Raw genomic sequence first — 15,940 nt, 5'->3', positions numbered from 1 at the left:
CATTTGTAGTTACTTTATAGTGTCATTATAAAATTAGCTGTTCAATGTATTCATGTACATTGGATGTCTGTCTTTAAGCTTACATTTCCACTATTATGCATGTTTGTGCAAAAGATGTAAGACAATTTAAATATGAAATCTAAAAGCACTATTTCTTCTCTTTCTTTCTTTTCTTCACTGTTCAAAAATCTTCACTTCAAAAATCTGAAGTGTGTAATTTCTGCACCACTGGTTGTACTAAACAGAATTGCAAAAATAATGTTGTCTAACAGGTTTCAAATAGTGTCCCGTCTGCCCTTGTTGGGACAAGCATGTTGTCCTGCTCAAATATCAACCACCTTCATTGATTGAAGCAATGTTGTTCTGCTAGACCAGTTTTGCCATTCAAACTAACAGATTGGCACAAATTACATGCTTCACCCATTAAGCTTGGTTTGTCTTCCCTGACCTCTTCCTCCATGTCTTTTGATTTGGAGTCAGAACTAGACAACTTGTCCGTGGTAGAAGTGTAGCACATATATGAGCAGCTGGAAGCACTTAAGCCAAGCTGTGCATTATTGAGAAACCGCTGCTCAGGTTATTATCACTTCTGTGTGCATTTGTGATTGAAATGTGTCATTCACATATGTTTGCATGACGTGCCTTTGTTCCTCAACTCCAGTTTAATCAGGAGAGTACTGTAATCAATACAAATGTGATTAATTTTGCTACAGGCCATTTATGGTTTTTGAAGTATTGACTTATTTATGTTTTCCAAACCTCTGGATCAATACGCACTGCTCCAGATTAATCATCAGACTTGATCGAACAAACTTTCCTCGTCCGCCTTTCCAGCACTTTTCAGATCTGCAGGGATTTAAGGCATGTCTGTTTGAACAGCTGTGTGTGAGTAATTGCTGAATGAGGGTGCCTGTTATTTCAATGGTTTGCTGACCCACGCCACCTGCATGTTCAGTACAGGAATGTTCTGGACTACAAGGTGAACTGTAGTCAGCAGTTGTACAGGGCAAAGGGGCTACGTCCTGCCGCCAGCCGAGTGGTCAACTTAGTATCTGCCTCGGCCACAGTACACCAGCTTCAAAGCTTAATAACTGACAAACTGACGCCCCACTACTCCAGTGAAGGGTTTGAAGTGCAGGTATGTGTAACCCTTCCCCCTGTTTTATGGCACAGTTGCACATTGGTCAGAAGACCTTATACTCAACTTTGAAGGCTGTAATGGTGTTCTTTCAGCTGTACTGGCATTGTAATTTGGGTTTGTGGGAGGATGTCATGACATCTACAATCTGAGGGAATGCATAGTTTTAACTAATGACAGGGCATTTAGGAGTTAAAATATGATATTTGAGTTGAAAATGTCATTTCAGCTGTTCAGAGAGCTGAATCTGAGAGGCTGTTGGATCATTAGGTTTCAGACAAGGAAGGTAGAGCACAAATCCTGCCCAAATGCTGATATTAATGCCTCTCTCTCTCTTTCACTACCTCTGACCACTGTCTTTTAATGTCCTGGGCTTTGCCTCTTAAAGGTTAAAATCTGCCAGACAGTGCTTGCTGCTTCGGAGGTCTTAGAAAAATCAAATAATTGATTTCACTCATGCTAGTATAGTTTTGTGACCAGCAGTGTAAGCAAGTGAATAATTTTGCCAGTAAAATCTGAAGTGCAGTGGAGAGTTTTTTGCATCTTCCACTCAGATAGCAAGATTATAGGCTTGGCTGTTCGGCTCTTTGCGAGCATTAGGTTTGTTGGGGAGTTGAAATCAGAGTGGTTTGTGCAGAAATCAGCTGTTTGGAGGATTCAATCACTAATGTGTCAGGGTGCTGTTATGCAGGATTTGTAGCGGTTTGTAAAAGCTGTGTTCATTCTGATGTTTGATCTCTCTTGTTCCGTGAGCCAGTTTATCCCTTAAGTACAAGTGAGCTCAGATGCCTTTGTTCTTATCCACTGCGACACATTAACTTAAAGGGATGATTCTCAAAACAAAATAAATCTTTTTTTTTTTTTGGTCATTGTGTTCCCCCTCATGTTCCAAACCCATTTGATGTTCTATCAACTGTGGAACACAAAAGAAGTTAGGCAGAATGTTAAGCACTGACAATTCCTGACTCAGTCACCATTCACTTTCATTGTAATGAAGAAAAGAGCAGCACCGTCTTATGGTTTTGTAACTATAAAGTAAATGACAGCAGCATTTTCACTTTTGGGTGAACTTTTAATGTGTTTGTCAAAGACAAACATCTTAATATGGGGTATGCCAGTCATTTTTTACAATAAACTTGTAAGCACTCTGAAATCCAATTTGCATTACTTTTTCTTCCGGACCAAAATGATTTGAATGAAACTCACTTGGTATGTGTGCTTTAATCCTAGTTTCACAGTGACCTGGTTTAGGGCTGACAATAATTCAATATCAATATGTATTGCATTATAATTTTTTTCAATAATGGTGATATGATTTTTAAACACATTTCCGATATTTCGATAGGCTACATTACAGCATTTGTCAATGACTAACGTTCAGGGCACAGCCATCAGTTCATTGTATTCAAGCCAAGCAGAAATAGCAGAACACAGTTGGCTACGTGTGTGACATGGCAGTTTTTGAAAGGGACACAAATAATAGAGCCAAAATTGTACGTCTATAGGATGTGTGTAAGACTTATTTCACCACGTGGTCATATTATAATTAGGGCTGTCAATCGATATTTTTTTTTAAATCACATTAATTACATGGTGTCCCGATTAATTAATCGCATATACAAATATTTGCTGAGAAAGCCCTCATATAACAATAATTCAATATATAATTATGAAATAATTATACAAAGTTATCTTTAAATATTAAAAATGATATATATATATATATATATATATATATATATATATATATATATATATATATATATATAAGGATTAAGGACCCGATCAATGTACACCTCAGGTCAGACATGCTTGTGTAGCATCTCGGTGCGTTGCATCATAAACATAATATTTTTCGGTAACTGTGTCAAGTTAAATATAGTTTAATACTTAGAACACATCTTGAGATCCCTTAGTTCAAATTTGCACTCCATAAAGTGTTTGAACGCAATAACGTAACGTCTGTTTTGTTCTATTTGCTGGATGGTTGTTTTGTTCAATGTATAAACTGCGCGTTGCCACACAGCTGAAATTTCAATCCTCTGGAGTAAACAGGTCATACTACAAGCTTGTATTTCTCAGGAATCTTCCTTATGGTTCGGGGGCATTGCGATTAATTGCGTAAATTTTTTTAACACCATCCATCCATCCATCCATCCATCTTCAACCGCTTATCCGAAGTCGGGTCGCGGGGGCAGCTGCTCCAGCAGGGGGCCCCAAACTTCCCTATCCCGAGCCACATTAACCAGCTCTGACTGGGCGACCCCGAGGCGTTCCCAGGCCAGTGTGGAGATGTAATCTCTCCACCTAGTCCTGGGTCTTCCCCGAGGCCTCCTCCCAGCTGGACGTGCCTGAAACACCTCCCTAGGGAGGCGGCCAGGGGCATCCTTACCAGATGCCCAAACCACCTCAACTGACTCCTTTCAACGCAAAGGAGCAGCGCTCTACTCCGAGCTCCTCACGGATGACTGAGCTCCTCACCCTATCTCTAAGGGAGAAGCCCGCCACCCTTCTGAGGAAGCCCATTTCGCCGCTTGTACTCGCTGACCTAGTTCTTTCGGTCATGACCCAACCTTCATGACCATAGGTGAGGGTAGGAACGAAAATTGACCGGTAGATCGAGAGCTTTGCCTTCGGCTCAGCTCTCTTTTCGTGACAACGGTGCGATAGAGCGAGTGCAATACCGCCCCTGCTGCCCCGATTCTCCGGCCAACCTCCCGCTCCATTGTCCCTCACTCGTGAACAAGACCCCGAGGTACTTGAACTCCTTCACTTGGGGCAAAACCTCATTCCCTACCTGGAGTACGCACTCCATCGGTTTCCTGCTGAGAACCATGGCCTCAGATTTAGAGGTGCTAATCCTCATCCCAGCTGCTTCACACTCGACTGCCAAGCGATCCAGTGAGAGCTGAAGGTCACGGACCGATGATGACATGAAGACAACATCATCTGCAAAAAGCAGCGATGAGATCCCCAGCCCACCGAACCGCACACCTTCCCCACCCCGAATTTTTTTAACACCTTATTTTTAATAAAATGAATTGCACTGAATTAACACGTTAAATCAACAGCCCTAATTATAATTATAAAATTGTCTTGCGTCCTTCATAGTATTTTATGTTTTGTCGGGGACATAAGGGTCTCTTACATAGATATTCAACTGCAGCCATCCCACTGATCTGCCACGTAACATCATATTGAGCAAAACCCAAAACAATGGTAGAGCTACAATATCAGTTCACAAAAAAGCTAGGTAACGTGATAATCGCTAATGTTGCGGACTCATGAAAAAATACATTGGTTATAATTTTTTGTCATGACTAATTTATTAATGACTCAGCATCGTCTGTATTTAAGAGAAAATAATCAATTAATTAGATGCTTAAAGTGAATAAAATAGACTAGCCTCTGCCAGCCTACTTGCTGGAGTTCCACAATTAACAAAGCACTTCGAACTCCACCGGACTTGTGACATATACGGGGAAAGCAGGCAGTGGACCAAACCCCTGTGGTGCAAGGGAGGGGGGACTCAAAATGTTTCTGAAGTTAAAACACATTTTTTGGCCCGTTTGTATTGTTTTACTACTTTTTTAGTTATTTTAAGTATATATTATTATATTTTTTACAATACACAGCATGGTTTTTAATGCCCCACCAAGATTTTGTTGTTGCTCACTCTTTTTTTCTGTTTTCTGCAGCAACTCTGAGCACTTTAATATTCTTTATCCAAGCTGAAGAACCTTTGTTTCAATCTATAAAGTTAATCAGCCTATGTTGCAGTTTCAAGTTAAAAATATTAATGTTGACAAAGGTGAAAGTTTTATGTTTATTTGACATTTCTTGTTTGTATGAATGCTAAGTGCAAATAAAAGATGAACATTAATTTATTTGTACAGTGATAAATATGATATAGTTTTATAGGAGGAGGTTTCATAGACTTGACAAATACATTTTTCAGAAGTTTGTAGGTACAGACATCCATTGTGGGCATTCTTGGCAGTTTTACTGTGGCTTTTATATTGTTAATTTCGATATCGGAATGATATCGTATCGACCGAAATTAAGAAATATATCATCATATCAATTTTGTCCATATCGTCCAGCCCTAACCTGGTGCTTGCAGAAAATGTGTGTTATGAGGACGTGGTCATCATATGCCCTGGCCTCTATATCATCACCAGCTCCATCAGTATCATCACATCTATCAAGGTTGAAGGTAATCACATTACTCAGCGTATTAGCCATTAATATTTTCTGATTTACACAAAAAGCTCAAATGGGCTTATTCTAAAACGAATAAAAAAACACCAAACAAATGCCTCTTTTTCTATAATTCATATGCAAACAATTTTCTATTTGACATGCTGAGTGAGATTCAATTGATTGGCAACATTTTGTTTTCCATTTAAAGGGATATATTTTATTTTTATTTTTTTTTAATTCTTTTATTATCTTCTCTGAGGTCCACTTATAATGTTAGTAAAGTTTTCTTTTGCACCAAAACAGTAGCTGGCCCTCTATCTGAAACGCTCTGGTTCAACAGGCCAAAGAAGAGACGCAGGTCTTCACATCTCCCATCTTCTCTGTTTGTTTACACACAGAACAGCATGTGTTTCACCTAATCAGTGGCAGCAGCATGGTGAAATGCATTTTTAAAAGTTGCACTTGTACCGCTCTTAAAACATGGCTCACATCTCCGGAAACGGATCAGATTGATCAAAGACGTCCTTCTAGTGCAATGTTTCCCAACCAAAAGCTGTTTTCCTGTATTTGTGCAGATTCTGGAATTAATACAAAGACAATACTCAGAATCCCGCACAGAATTTCAGACACTGAAGATTATTATTATTTTTTTTTTAAATAAGTGATACATGCATTCACTAAATAAAATAGAAACCTGTATTTTTGTCATTATTAAACTTTCATTCAGGCAACTTGTCCGGTCGGGCAAGTCAAATTCACTTTGACTTGCCCTTGCAAAAATCCACTTGTCCCAGACAAGCGTTAATGTTGAGCCCTGTGTTGTATTGCCACTTTTCTTTGTCACTATTGCAAAGTCAACATACCATCTCATTCACGTTACTAATAAGCCAAAATGTTCCACACCAGGAGCTCTGGAATGCGGCTTTGACACCAAGTCAATTTGGATTATTCTTCCAAACTTTCTGGCTGGAATTATGCAGTCATCTGGAAAAACACCTAAAAACCTCGAGTAACACGTAATCTTCACTGTCTGCTCTGTGTATGTGGAGGAGCTGCCTGACCCCCGCCACTGACACAGAGAGCAGACGAGAGGACAGAAGCAGTGCGACTGGCTAAAATGTTGTTAACATTCATTCTTATGTAAACAAACATGCATGTAAACACAGTGGGCAACATCAAGGTCAGGAAAAATAATCCAGGACATGTCCATTTATCGTGCGATAAGTCGATAACATAATTATCATGACAGGCCTATACGTTGGGCTTAACGCTCAATGTATCTGATGCAATCGCTAGGCCTAGTCTTGATTTATTTTCTGTTTAAAAGGAATAGTTCACCCAAAAATGAACATTCTGTCATTATTTACTCACCCATATGTCACTCCAAAACTGTACAAATTTTTTTTTGTGGAATACTATTAGTGAATTTAAAAACAAAACCTTCACAGGGTTTAAATGTACATGAATTCTAAATAGAATTATTAAAAAAACATAAATTATCAATACAACTTCTGAAATGATATGATCACTTTGTGCAGTGCATAGAATAAAAATGTAAGTCATTATTCACTCTCAAATCAAATCATTAATAAAGCGCTGAAATAAAATGTGGAGGCTATACGTCAATAACATCAAACCTACACGTATGGTTCTCATCGTGTCTCGTAACCAAGGATACAACCATAATGCCATGTGGTCGTGTTTGTGACCACAGAAGAAAGTAAGTAATACAGGTTTCGAGTAACATTATGGTGTAAATAATGACAAAAATGTATTTTTAAAGACTGTTTAGTGATGGTAGTAATGTCTAAATTTACTTTGTTTCAGCCAATTCTAGCTGGACCAGTGTAGAGGCATTGATCTTTGATTTCTGTCTGATTGAAAAAATATTCTTTCTTATTTTTTCATCCCCTTCCTATCATCTTTATTATGTCCTATTCTTTTCCCTTTAATAAAGCATTGTGATACAGCATTGTTCATAACAGAAAGTCAATAGTCTGGCACTGGCCCTTGTTTGTCAGAATGGCTCCTTGAGCATGTTTAAAATGAACGTCGCAACTAGCGCGTGATATAGGAAGCCTGCTGAAGTAATTGAATTTGATGGCGCAATAACCATTTCCAATGATGGGGGGTGGAAATTAATGCATGAGGAATGTGCAGGCAGGCGAACAGAGAAGCGCATGGTCAGGGTTGAGTCTCTTTATGCAAATGAATGACCTGTAAAGACAGATAGTGATGAAGTCAAATGAAGAAAATGAAAGGAGGCCTGGAGGACATCGTTTTAATATGGAGGTTTTTTTTGTGCATGGCAGTCTCTCCTGCCGCATCAGGGAAGCCCTGCAAATGGAGATAAAGACACAGGCCGCTTCTGGCTCGACTACAAGAGAAGAGCAACTCAATTAGACCATTGCCAGATTACCATAAAAGAATCCCTCTTCCCCCGCTAAAGGTCTTTGATATTTAGCATCACACATGCCTCTGTAACAGGCAAAAGCTTTATCACAAAGATTACTTGAAGGAGCTATAAATAATTTCAAATTGTGTGGAAAGCTAGTCATGGAGACATTCAAGAATATGTTTTGTTGAGGATGAAGCCCTGTCTATGATTCTCTGCATTTTTCCCCATTCAAAGGGTCCCTCTGCTGTCAATTACAATGAGATCTTCGAGTGAATCCACCGTTGTTACCTGCAGGCGTAGAAGTGAGAATGGCGGTGTGACCTTATCAGTCTATATTCAGTGCTTGGCATTTGAAAGGAGTGTCTGAGAGCTTACCAGGGCACTCAAGTTCATCTGGGCATTGCTAGAACTCTCTGGGAAAAAACGGCTTCAGGACCATCTGTCAAAGAGTAGTGTGTAATGAAGCTGAGCTGTCAAACTTTGGATCTCACTGACCTGCCACCACTATCTAAAACTGAGATAGTGCTAAGCTGAACCCACACTCATCAGTCTGCTATTCAACGTGCTTTCTGATGGTCATTTAGTCACATTGTTATTTCGAAACCATGTGTCTAGATTGCGAGTCTTGTCTAATTACCACAAAGAGTTAGGCCCCTTATGTAGAGGTTTTGCTATAATTGCTATAACTAGTAGTGGTAAATGACAGTGATCCATCAGGGTTAAGGGCCTGTCAATTTACCTTTTAAGTGTGTGGTTTTTTTAAACACACGCACACAAAACACATACTTTCACACAAACATATAAAAACATCAGTCAGAGATGGTAGAAGCGTTTTAAAGTTCCATATTCAGAGTATTTTGCCTTTAAAAAGTATTTCATGTAAACAGTTTAAATATTCCTAATCTTTCCCATTTTACAATAACGTTCTAACAAACTCTAGACTGCTGTGAAACATAACTCCTCACATGAGGATTCATCACACTCATAGTAAAAACATTGTCAGTGAATCACATAATTAATGCATAGAAAAGAGAGTTGCAAATATCATAAATGTCATTAGATAGACAGTCACTAACATTTATAATTGAATTAAATTCAACAGGCATATTGTTTTACTCACAGACACATTTTTTTTTTATTTGAATACAGCATAGAATTACATAGGTTGTAAACAGATGTGGCTTATTTGTGTTTTTTTTTTTGTTTTTTTTAATGAAACAAAAACAGTTCATGAAAAACTGTTACACTTAAAGCAGATGCTCTTGATTAAAACAAGCCTGAATACACTGTGGAACGATGCATAGATCCAGGGGTAATCTTCACGTGTGCATTTTTACATTTTGAGCAGATGAATGGAAGTTGGGTGGCTGCTCCTGGGGGTTAATGCCTCCCACATTCACAGTCTGTCAGTGCAACTTATAAACAGATGTGACTCAGTGTATTATTTTTTATCTCAACCATGCAATTTTGATCAGGTGCAACTTTATGTCAGAAAATATGGTAATAAAGGTCGACCAATAGTGGATTTTGCGATACTGATAACTAAGCTGGTGGAAAAGGCCTTTAGCCAATTAATGAGCCGATAGTTTTTAACATCGATTTATAGTGTTCATAGTCTTATCCTTTTGTGAAAGGCACAGTCATTGAGGATACTAGAGTCCAAACTGAATAAAACCCAAAAATCAGTTTTGGTGCACACACAAATTGTCCAATGAAGCAATTAGTTTTCAACAAATAAATTATCAAACCACCTACTTTTTGTTGTTTTAAAGGGGTCATGACATGAGAAACCAAATTTGCCTTGATCTTTTGGTATATAAGAGGTCTTTGTATCATTAAAACGTCCTGCAAGTTTAATATTTTAAGACGGCCTCCCCATTCTAAACGAATCATTTATTTAATCAAGCTCAAAATACAGCTCGTTCTGGATTCATGGTTAGAAGTGACGTGTCGGTTAGAAGTGACGTAACAGCGTTTGCATATGACCGCCTCCAGCACAAGATAACTACGCTTTAAGCGCAAGACTACGCTCATTTCAGTATCGCCGTGCGCCTCACAAGTGTTCAGTCGATGGACAGCGAGCTCTGACAGAGACTACTTGTGCACAGGAAAATTACGATGCCACACAGATGTGCTGTTCCTGGCTGTGGTCAAACAAAACCTCTGAATAAGCTGCCGAAAGATCCAGACGTCAGGGAAAAATGGATGCAGTTTATTTTTTGCGGATCGACCCAGTCACGGCAGTGTTAACTGAAGCGTTTGTTCTGTACATTTTAAGGATGACTGTTTTGAGAACAAATCTCAATATGATGCTGGCTTTGCCAGAAAACTGTTGCTCAAAGATAAGTCCGTGCCGACTATTCTGGGAACAACGACGACGCAAACTGTAAGTAATCTATTTTAAACTTTAAACTACTTTTTAAAGCGCAATTTCATTCATTATGAATAATCACAGTGTTTTTACTTAGTTTACTTGCATATTGTTCTGGCTGGGGACGTCAATAATTGATACATAGGCACTGACGTTAGCCAATCATAACAGTGGGCGTTAACACTGAAGTCTTAAATGGAAAACGCCCCCAAAACAGACTGTTTGAATCAGAGGATGAGAAACAGGGTGGGAAAAGGTCATAAATCACTAGATTTTAAAAGTTTTTCTTAAAAGAAAATATATTAATACTATAATTGCACCTAAGGGAACATAATAATACAATAAAAAAAACCATGTCATGACCCCTTTAAATGATTGATTTATAGTATCATGACTATTTGTAATGATAACATATACTGTTTAGATAACTTAGCTCTGTAAAGAAGCTCCATGCAGAATCATTGATTGTTTTTATTTCACCTCTAGAGGCTGCTGTTATACTGTAGAACCAATGAGCAGAACCCTCCTGCAAATGAAATAAAGGAAAAAATATATATTTTTGCAGATAACCGATAGTTCCACAAAGCTTCATTTTGACAGCTTTATAAGCTATCAAAATATTAACAATGTATTGTTAGCAACTAACAATATATTGGTAAAACAATTGGTTGACCTCTACTACATAACCATAGACAGTGTTGTGTGGTGTAGATTCTCATACACGGCTGACAGAAAACGATGGGCACATGTTAATGAACAGAGAGCTCTTCATTTATGCAGAACCAAAGTCTAAAACTTGAGTTTTCCTGAAACTGTAACACTATTCTTTTGCTGCCTTACAAGCACTGATATTTCTTTCAGGAAATGCAAATCTTATTGAAATCAAATTTTTAAACTTGCAAGGTTTATACAGTCAGTTCTTGTCAGGTAGAACTGCACGAATGTCAATGAGGCTTCAGTTGTCACTTAGGACAAAATGGTTGGTCAACAAAAGCACTTTTCTCCAGTGACATTTCTCTCCCTGTCTCCCATCAGAATACGGTCTGCCAGACGAGGTGGTGATCGAGAAATGTAACAAGGGCAAAACCTTTGTTGATTTGACAGGAGTGAACTTCAAACTCTAAAATCTGAAATGTATCCAGCGCGACGCCATTGAAGGCATCTTATGTGAGCTTCAAAAGAATAACCTTGTCCCTTTTCCTCTCTGCCAACAGATTGTTCTCTAGCCTTCAGTTAGTAAATCTTGAGGGACTGTCGCTCTTGAATGCTTAAACATGCATGCTGTCTCCAGAGCAACATGGTAGTAAAAGAGTCATCTTATGTTTTCCTTGTTATTCTGGTGGTGAGTCATTCTGGCATGTCTAGATCTAAATTCATGTCCCTGTTTTCAGCTACGTTAAAGTTTTGCTTCTATGGGATTTTCTGATCTGGACAGAGTAATGGCTTTGTTTATTATTCCCTGGATTCCCTGCTTGCTTTCATCACAACAAGTTGCCTTGTGTGTCTTATACATGACTGAAAGCCTTGCTTTCTTCTTTGTCCTCAGCATTTCCTGTCACCGTTCTGCCATGTCTTTCTATTCTTCACTCTTTGTCTGTTGTCAGGTGTTCGTCAGGGCAAGCTGGAAATGGAAAATTGTGTGATGCAGTGTGAGACCACAGGAGTGATTGTGAGATCGGCAGCCCAGCTCACCATGAACATGTGTGACCTGTATGGCTCAAAGGTAAGCTGCACCAGCATGTGGGACCTGCCTCTTCTGTCATCATGAACCTCAGGTTGTTCCAGACTTATTTTAATTTCTTTCATCTGTGGAACACAAAAGCAGAAGTTTAGCTTTTCATACAATGAAAGTAAATGGTGACCAGGGGCTCTCAAACTCCAAAATGACAATGTCCATGACAAAGGACAATAAAAGCACTATAAAAGTACTCTGTGACCCTTGAACTATATAAGTGTTTGAAGACATATGATAGATTCATGTGAGAAACAGAAATGCATCATTATTCATTAATTACTTTCATCGCTGCTGCAGCTCTCAGATCTCATCCATGTTTTTGAAAATAAAGAGATAGCATAGCTCTCAGCAGATTTGTTGTAAATAATGCCAAAAGTCATTGGTCTTGTAACAAATCTTGACACAACATTTTTTAATTTGCTCATTTAAATTGCACAACTGTGATTTGAGAGCGGAGGGGAATATTTTCAGTGAATATCAACGTACATTTCAGCCTGTTTCTTACACAAAGCTATCATATGCTTCAGAAGTCCTTGAATATAGCTTATGGACAACTGTTATGGCACTTTATTTTTTTGTTTTCATTTTTGGAGCTTGGCAACCCCTGGTCACCATTCACTTTTGTTGTAAGTGAGTGAGTGAACATCTTGCCTAGGGCTGCACATTTAATCGAAATAAAAATGAAATCGCAATATGACCTTGTATGACCATGTGTGAAAGGGCTGCGATATAATCAAAGAAATAAATACTGTAGTTTGCTTGTGGTGCTCACTTCAAACTTTATTTGCACTATTCTATTGTATTCTATTCTGTCCTGTCTGTATTGTTTTAGTACATTACTACAGGGTTTTCAGAGCGGTTTTGTTCTTCACAACACCAACTCGTGTTTAGAGTAACAGATGTGCTCCAAGTTTGGTTCACTGAGTGCTTTAAAGGGAAACTGGCACATCCTGGGTGAAGCAGTCTTTATTTTCATCCATGGTTGCAGCATCCCAGTCTCTGCCGGGCACATATATCATAATAATAAAAAAGTGGGATACAGGTGAGGCATAATTCAGCGAATGATTGTTTGTGCCTGATTGGCTGGTTTGAGTATTTCTGTAACTGCTGATCTCCTGGGATTTTCACACAAAACAGTCTCTAGAACTTACTCTGAATGGTGCAAAAAACAAAAAACATACAGTGAGTGGCAGTTTTGTGGATGGAAACGCCTAGTTGATGAGGGCAGTCAACAGAGAATGGCCAGACTGTTCAGAACTGGCAAAGTCAATGGTAACTCAGTTAACAGCTCTCTACAATTGTGATAAGAAGAATATCATCTCAGAATGCTATTCTGAGATGCGGGTTGGGGCTGTTTTGGTAGCACAAGGGGTCCTACACAATATTATGGCAGGTGGTTTTAATGTTGTGGCTGATCAGTGTATATTGCAGCATATTTTCCTTTATCGCCTTTTTTAATAAACAACTGCATGGATCTTAAATGTTTTTATTAGACAAATATTAATACAATTAATGCTGTAAATTGCCTGTATGACTTTTTATCTAAATGCATTTGTATACCAATAATGTGGTGGTGTCTCCACAAAATTGTTATTTTTGTGCAGGTGTTAATAGTCATTAACAGATGTCGTTGGCAAATATTTAAGTATCTAATGGGTCAGACCGAAGATTAGAGTCACATGGGTTAACCTCCTTGTGGTCGCTATAATGTGGTTCTTACTTTCGATGGGACACGTGGGGAGATGTGCATGGATGCTGCGGAGAATAGCGTGAAGCATCCACATTTGCTGTCTCAGCGGTAACGCGCTCAAAAAGCCATGTGATAAGATGATGGTCTCAGACGTGGAGGCAACTGAGATTCGTCCTCCGCCACCCAGAGTGAGGCGAGTCACTATGCCACCACAAGAATTTAGAGCGCATTGGAAATTGGGCATTCCAAAATGGGGAGAATAGGGGAGAAAATAAAAATAATAAATACAAAAAAATACTTTATTTATTAAAAAATGAATAAACTCGTTTTTATTAATTTTGATGAAATTACAAAGATAATTACTTGAATAAAGAACTGCATAATGTCTAATAGATACAAATTATGCCTTTTCTTTTAACATTTTTCTGGATTTCATAATAAATGTTTTAAATAAATGTATAATCAAATTGTGTTTAATAAAATACATACTGTACAGCTTTAATCAAATGAAAATATAATAATTTTCAACAATATAGAGCCAATAATAATATTTCAATAATAATATATATAATATTTCTTGTAAAAAACAAAAAACAGAGCTTTACAGTATTAATTAAACATTAAATGAAAATATACGATTTCCTGTGGCAAAAAGCTGCCATGGCTGAATCACAACATGCTGGTATTTAGTACACATGCTACTAAGATAGTGCAGATAAAAATAATATTAATAATATAACCATTTAATATTATATTATTATTATTGTGAGTATTATTGCGACTACTTTGAATATTACACTTTTATACAGTAGTAATATTCAATTAGACACATCCAGTTGAATAGAGCTCTTATTTCAGTGTGTCTTTTATTTTGAATGACCTTTGAAGTTCTTCCTGTTTTTGAAGCGTTCTTTATATCAAGCTTCCCGCAACGCGCATGCTGAAATCTCCGAGCTGCAACAGTGGAAAAGGTAATTTGAGTTCACACTAAATACACTTCTCTGTGGCTCTACAGATGGATACTATTGGACACACTGCATGAAAATCAAGCATTAATAATCTGTGTTGCGTTTGTGTGCACATCTGCTTGTGTGTGTGTGAAGTAGATGACAGAGAAGGATGGAGCCTCTAATTTGTTTGTGGTGCACATTTGACTGTATATTGTTTCATTAAATTACATCCTTCTGCTGTTTAATGAGCACAATTGGCCATATTGAGACTTTTTTATTATTATTCTCAAATCACTCTTATTTCAAACGATAACATGTTTTAACCATAGACGACATGACAGCTCCCCAAAAGTGAAGCCAAAACATCTTCACTGTTAGACATTTCAAATGTTTTTTTACAGTAACTTACTTATTGAGATTTACAGTACCATAACTCTATTTCAGTTTTACAGTAATTAAATGCTACTGTAATTATATTATAAAGTGCTGTTACTGTAAAAACCCTAGGTTAACAGTACACTACTGTAATCCTTTTATTAATTCATTTGTACAAAATATACATTCGATTTTTATATTTTTTTTTTATGATTACACTAGACTTAAGTACTACATAAGTACTATTGACATTCAATCCAAACAGACACAATTTTTTCAAAATATCAAAATCTTTACTTAAAACATTGCAAATGTGTGGAAACTTTGCATTTAAAACTGTCAGGCAATATAAACTATGATGACCCAAGTCCTGAACAAAAGTGAATTCACCAAAAATGACCCAGTGGGTTGTGTATCAATCAAACAGGATTTGTTTTAGGACATTTGTCTATAAAGTATATTTCACTGCGGATATCTCATGTCATGTTTATCATCAATAAGCACAGGATAAACAATATATAAATCACCAGGACATGTGAATCTACTGTAATTTAGTCACTGCTGACACAGGTAATTCACCCAACAAACTATATTTATGTATGTAATTATGCATGACATATTAAACATGATCATATATATATATATATATATATATATATATATATATATATATATATATTGTGCCCTGGCTAACCAGGTGAATTTTGATGAGGTGGCTCTAAAAGACATTCTTCAATAATATATATATATATATATATTTAGTTTCCCGTGTCTTTGCCCCCCGCTAGTCTCGTCTAGTTTTGACCTCCTCTCGTTCACCTCTTAGCTTGCCAGCTCCCCTTGTTCCCCTGTCTTTTGCTCCCACTAGTCTCGTCATTTTCCTCTTGATTCCCCGGCTTTCGACCTCACGCTCCCTTTGAATACTCTTCACTGGATTTGCCCTTTTTCTGTACTTTTGCCTGCCTGCAATAAAACGCAGTTTTTGACTTCCATTGTGACTGTCTTTTCTTGTGCGGGTTACAGAATAACCAACCGTTACCGAAGACAGTCACAATGCCCCGCGCTGAGGATTCACGCAGC

At 37.8% G+C, this 15,940-nt stretch overlaps 1 pseudogene; it reads left to right on the top strand.

Annotated features, from left to right (window-relative positions):
• Nucleotides 1-458: 458 nt before the first annotated feature.
• Nucleotides 459-15,940, top strand: part of LOC127645428 (SHC SH2 domain-binding protein 1 homolog A-like) — a 28,104-nt pseudogene continuing 12,622 nt past the window's right edge.

This window comes from Xyrauchen texanus, chromosome 1, assembly GCF_025860055.1.
Source record: "Xyrauchen texanus isolate HMW12.3.18 chromosome 1, RBS_HiC_50CHRs, whole genome shotgun sequence".
NCBI lineage: Eukaryota > Metazoa > Chordata > Actinopteri > Cypriniformes > Catostomidae > Xyrauchen > Xyrauchen texanus.
The sequence above is the reverse complement of the archived record's forward strand: the minus strand, read 5'-3'. Positions and strand labels throughout refer to the sequence as shown.